Source organism: Oryctolagus cuniculus, chromosome 3 (assembly GCF_964237555.1).
Source record: "Oryctolagus cuniculus chromosome 3, mOryCun1.1, whole genome shotgun sequence".
NCBI lineage: Eukaryota > Metazoa > Chordata > Mammalia > Lagomorpha > Leporidae > Oryctolagus > Oryctolagus cuniculus.
In genome coordinates, this window is record NC_091434.1 from 175032113 (window position 1) to 175038342 (window position 6230).

The following is a 6230-nucleotide window of genomic DNA, read 5'->3' on the forward strand; positions in this document are numbered from 1 at the left end:
TAGGTGCAACTTTTGGAATATAGTGGTTCTTCCCCCCATACCCACCCTCCCACCCCTACTTCTGTCCCACCTCCTATTCCCTTTCTTATTCCATTCTTCATTAAGATTCATTTTTAATTATCTTTATATACAGAAGATCAACTCTATGCTAAGGAAAGATTTCAGCAGTTTGTACCCACACAGATACACAAAGTATAAAGTACTGTTTGGAGACAAGCTTTACCGTTAATTCTCATAGTACAACTCATTAAGGACAAAGGTCCTATATGGGGAGCAAGTGCACAGTGACTCCTATTGTTGATTTAACAGTTGACACTCTTATTTATGACGTCAGTGATCACCCAAGGCTCTTGTCATGAGCTGCCAAGGCTACGGAAGCCTTTTGAGTCCCCAAACTCCGTCATTGTTTAGACAGGGCCATAATCAAAGTGGAAGTTGTCTCCTCCCTTCAGAGAAAGGTACAATATTAGTCATTCTCCAGGCCCTGTTTTCTGGAGAGGTGAGCTTGGCAACTAAATGGGGCTAGAAAGGGACCACCACCCCTACATCCTTTATTTTTTTAAAATTTATTTATTTGAAAGTCAGAGTTATACAGAGATAGAAGGAGAGGCAGAGAGAGAGTTCTTCTATCCTCTAGTTCACTCCCCAGTTGGCCGTAATGGCCAGAGCTATGCCGATCTGAAGCCAGGAGCCAGGAGCTTCTTCCAGATCTCTCATGCAGGTACAAGGGCCCAAGGCCTTGCATCATCTTCTACTGCTTTCCCAGGCCGTAGCAGAGAACTGGATCGGAAGTGGAGCAGCCGGGACTCGAACTGGCGCCCAAATGGGACGCTGGAACTGCAGGTGATGGCTTTACCTGCTATGCCACAGCGCCGGCCCCATCCCCTGCATCCTTTAGGTCCTTACTAGTGAGAATATTTCTTTCTTCCTCCAATTTCCCTTCACCCATATGATGATTTTTCCTTGCAGTCTTGACAAGAGGTGGGAGAAATCTGGAGGTCTCCACTGAGCCTTCTCCATGATGATGTCACAGAACAAGGACCCATATATGGGGGCTACTCCAACTGCCAAGTATGTCAATCCCAATCATACACGCATGGGCCGTGGAAATGGCCATGCAGTAGGTCTGCAGGCCCAGTGGGACCCCTGTTAGTGGCGTGTTACCCAGGTCTTCATTAATTATGTGCCCCATAGGTCACTACTCTAACAGGTGGCCATGATGACACTTTGGATCTCTGGCTGTCAACTCAGACCCTGTGTCCAGTAGTTCTTGAATTGTCTGGTTACTTCTCCTTTCCAAGTGAATGAGTGAAAAGCCATAGTTCCCTTTGAGGAAGGGCTGGGGCATCATTACAGTATATCAGTGTATACCCGGACTTGCTATGGAGTGGCTGACTGGACCACTACTTTAGGCAATAGGTGCTAAATATGAAAATTGGCTCAAGAGACAGTAATTTTTTGTTGAAGATACCACTTCTTTCTTCAGCTTCTTACTCCTTCATTTTGCTTCTCCCAATTTTTTTTTTTTTTTTTGGATTAAGGTATTAAGCAGCACTATTTTGGTGCTATTAATGCTGTGTCCTATTAACGACCTTGACAATTCTGAGGTCCAGGCTCCTGATTTTGCCTATTGGTAGTGCACTCATGGCCCCTAGCCTCTAGCTGTTAAGTGTGTGCATCTGACCTCTATTTTGTTGATGGCCCCACAATCCCCTTGGCTGTTTATAAGCCCTGCTCTGTGACTGGCTCTCCTAGCATACGCCCAGCCTGCAGAGAGGAGCAGCAGGGAACTTCATGTGAGTGTCCCTCTGACTAATGGATTCTCATGACTTTGGTGAAGAGGGGGATCCTCTGCACCCACCCTCTCCTGGAATATCATCCTTGAGTGGGTCTTCTGGCCTCAAAAACACATTCCTTTCTATTCCTTTCTCCACAATCTGCTAGATTAACTCGGGCATTTCTACTTTGCAAAGAGCTAACCATTGATTTTTCCAGGCTTGAGTCACCCCGACCGTGAGTTTTCCCCATTCTCTGGGGGTAGGGTTCTGTCTGTGTATTCTAAGCCTGTGTCTTAAGATTATCAATAAGTCAATGAATTCTTGCTCATTCTGCCTTATGTGATGGTCTCCTTGGTCAAGCCCTCTTAAGGGTAACCCCAGTGTACTCTTCTGGCTGGTGCCAGTACTCGCCATCTAGTTCTTAGCAATTCTTTAGGAATCTATCTCATCTCTCCCTTATCAAACCAAGCACATCACCACATGGGATGATTCTGGGACTTAACTCTTATTAGAGGAAAGGAAGTGAGAGTGTCCTTGAGGGGGAAGGGGGCATCTTGCTTCTCATGTTTCCTTGACTGGGGAGAAGTAGGTCAGCTCTGCACACCCAGATGCTCCAGAGTGGTTGTGGGGCCAACGTCCTTCGAGTCCTGGCTCTGACACAGCAGACCGGATTTGAAGGAGGGCTCTGGCACTCAGTGAGCTGTTGAAATGATCAACTATCCTTGCTGCTGTTTACCAACCAAGTTCTCTCTTACACAGCTACCAATTATGTGTTGACCAGCAGCTCTCAACACCCCCCCCCCAATCTTCATGCAAGGTGTAAATGCAACTCTGCTGTTGCATGTCCGCCCCCACTCCATATTTTCCAAATTCCCAAATCATTGTACCTCCCACAACACTTCCATCCATCTTGTGCTAGGGGTTATCTGTATTCAGCCTACAAATCAGGATGGCATTTCCATCACCTACTGGCAGTAGTGAGCCAGCTCTCAGACCCCATCTGAACTTCTTGGAACCCTTTTGGTCCTGCTGGTGTTAATCAGAGACTCTGAGAAGCAAATACCAAGATGGGACTGAACATGCCGTGATGTTATTAGTCGAGATGCCCACTTGAAAGGCCAATGGGAGAACTGCTTGATTGCAGTGCAAGACTAACACTGAGAGAAAGGGAAAAGGATACAGCACTAATGTATTGGAGCTGCCTAACACAGCTGACTGCTGAATTTTCAGGAATTTTGCAAGCTGGTTGTTAAACACAGGCATTATTTAAAAACTAGTAAGATAAAATTGTGATTAACTAAATGATATTAAGACTCCTCATTTTCTAATTATTTTACTGCAATTTTGTGTTATCTGAGCTTTTGTGGTCACCAAGAACTATTGCAATTATTTGGTGGAAAAACCATGTAATGGTTGGGTGGTTCCCTGCTCATTGCAGCTCTGTGTTCTGTGACCATGGGCTGGTAGCTAGAAATCAGCCAAGATGGAATTATCTGCACCATAAAAATGGACAAATGCATCAAATCAGGGCCTGAATTATTGTTTTGTTGATTGTCAGGCTTATGAAAGTGATGGAGAAAATGATAATAATGCATATTAAATCTAGAAAGTATGTCATGTCTATGACTGCAACATTGTGAATAGCACAAAAACTCAAAACACATTTATCCAGAATTTGAAAACCCTTAGCCTTTTCAACAACGAATTCATTTGTGTCATTGCCTAACAATGAAGCTCTGAGACCCACATGGTTCAGTTTTACCTTTGCTGAACCCATTAATGGAGGTGTCAACCCATACTCATGATGGAACTCTGCTCATCCCTTCCTGATGACCACAGGCTCATGACAGACATGGGATTCAGCAAAAATCAGTGAAAGCATTCTGTGAGAATTGATAGCTAAATGGAATTTTCCAACAACAGTATTGTACATTTTACTATCTATAAGTTGTGTGTTACATATCTTTTCTATCAGCACAATTGGTAACCAAGTCATGAAGTTGGTGAATGGTTACCAGCTCATCTTTGGAGCTGCATAAGTTGGGTGGAAGCACAGAGGTTGCTGTGGGGGAACGCTGAGCCCAAGTCTGCTGGCAAGGAATCCTGTGTCTCCTGGGAAGGGGACAGTACCCCTCAGTACCCCTCCTCCCTCAGTCATTGACTGGCATTAGCCCACAAAAGGCATGGCCTCATTGCAAACTTGGAGCAGGTTTCAGAAAGGGACCCCTAGACAGTTGTACTCCTTGTAGCTGAATTTCTTCAAAGCACATTGCCACAGCCTCCGCAGGGGCACCCAGTGTGGTTGGAATAGAAACCTCAGCCTAGCCTGCAGAGCACTCTGGGGCTGGGATGGCCTTTTGGAGGGGTCCCAGATTGAGGCATCAGTCTCTGGCTGTGGTCAGTCCCCGGGAGGGAGGCACATTCTTGGGCGAGGCAGTTCTCTGTGCCTGGGGACAATGCCCACTGAGCAGCAGGGCTGTGAGCAGTCAGCTGTGCATGGCCCACGGTTGATATTCCCAGAAGCGGAAGACGAGGTTCATCCACTCCTAAGAGAGGTTTTGTCTGGAGCAGCACAGTATTTATTAGGCCCCCTTGGAAGCTCACAATGTTTATTAACATTTAAAAGGATCTGAGAAATCCCGCATTTAAGTTTGTCTGACCCAGCATTTCCTCAATCTATTTAACCAAGAAGCCATTTTCTGGGAGTGCATCCTATAGCTTTGTATCCACCTTCAGGCAATGCTGGGTTGGGAGAAAGGCAAGGTCAGACTGTAAAGGGCCACGAATGCAGGCTAAGCACTTTTGATTCCATGCTGTAGGCGTGAGAGTGCTATTCTGATTTGACCTGCATTTTGGAAAAAAAGCACTTGGGAGAGAAATGGAGGACTGATTGGTTTGGGAGAGATGTAGGCAGCCAGCCTATTTGAGAGGTTGTTGTATTTTCCATGAGAAAGATGACACGGGATTGGATTTAGGTGGCAGAGAGGAGAGGCAAATCAAAGGAATGCTTAAGAGACAGATCAATAGGGCTTAGTGATAGGTTGTTTTCACATTGCTCTGTGACCTAGCTCAGTGTTGTTCCAGCTCACCCCTCCCTCCCTCCCTCCCTTCCTCCATCCCTCCTCCCTCCCTTCCTCCATCCCTCCTCCCTCCCTCCCTCCATCCCTCCTCCCTTCCTTCCTCCATCCCTCCTCCCTCCATCTTTCCAGCCCTCCCTCCTCCCTCCTCCCTCCATCCCTCCATCCTTCCATCCCTCCTCCCTCCCTCCTGTTATCCTCTCCTATCAATAGTCCTGTGTCCCTGCACAGCGTACTTGGCAGTGTCGCCCGCCATCCTGTCCTATGCCCATTCCTCCCTGCTCTAGTTGACTGGGCCCCTCACCTCCTGTGTTCTCGGATGAAGGCAGGCGAGCCAGGCGGCATCTCCTGTGAACCTTATGCTTGCTGCTTTGGCACTTGCCGTTCTGGTCACTTCTCCAACATGTCGGAAGACTTTTCGATCTTTGGTGCAAATAAACAGGAAATGAGGGTGGTACAAAATATTCTCACGGGTACTCTTCAGTGTTACTACTTTTGGAAGAAAATTTCTTTTCAGCAAGAAAGTCTTGTTTCCTTCAACTCTAGAGGAGGGCGGGGTTAGATTTCTAGACTCGTCTCTCCTTCCTCAGTTTGTGTAGTTTCATTGGCAAAAATACACCTCTATGTAGGTTATGATGCTTTTTTTAATTTTTTTTTTTAAATTTTTAACTTTTCCCGGGTAAGGAAGTTCAAGTAAAGGGCTGAAATTAGTTTTCACGGTGCTGAGATTTCGTGTACTGTCAGCCTGCTTCATGTGACTTCACAGGGCTAATGGAAGGAAGTCCTAGGAGAGAGATGCTGAGGGCATTTCCGGAATGGACCCCGAAGAGCAGAGCGCCGAGGCCACCACCAGGAAATACCGGACCAGGCTTTTGTCCTTTCCTTGGGCAAGAGGAGAGGCAAGTTTTCCAAGCACGACAGCAGAATCAGTCCTGAGTTTCTAATTTGGGGAACTTTCTCCAAGCTGGAAAATGTATTAGAAGTCAAGGTCGAAATGAGTTTACATATTCTACATATTTAACAGATTTTGGAGAACAGCTTAGGGCGCCACGTTTTTCTCTTCGGAGTAGGGCAGCAGATTGACAAAGGGGCTGTTTCCTCTTGCTCCGCCCTCTGCGGGGGTGGTGCCACCAGGGCTCTGATCTGACCACGCCTCTTCAGGGAGCCCGGGAAGCCAGCCTCGTGCTTCCTTGCTGCCCGCCTTATGAGAGCCAAGAGGAGCGGCCAGGGCAGTGCTGCAGAGGGGCACGCTGGCTGGCTGGTTCCCGGGCATGTCCTGCACTGGCCGGGCCTTGAGAGGGGCTGGCCAGCGCCTGAGGGGCTCAGCAGAGGCCATGCTAGGAGAGGCCATGCGTGCTCTTCCAAAGGCCATTTG

At 47.3% G+C, this 6230-nt stretch overlaps 1 long non-coding RNA gene across 1 annotated transcript; it reads left to right on the plus strand.

The window, feature by feature from the left end:
* The first annotated feature begins 300 nt into the window (after positions 1-300).
* LOC127491827 (uncharacterized) lies at positions 301-5918 on the plus strand. Its single transcript, XR_011387488.1, has 3 exons — positions 301-843; positions 970-1071; positions 5622-5918. It is a non-coding gene; the product is annotated as an uncharacterized lncRNA (long non-coding RNA).
* Positions 5919-6230: the final 312 nt, after the last annotated feature.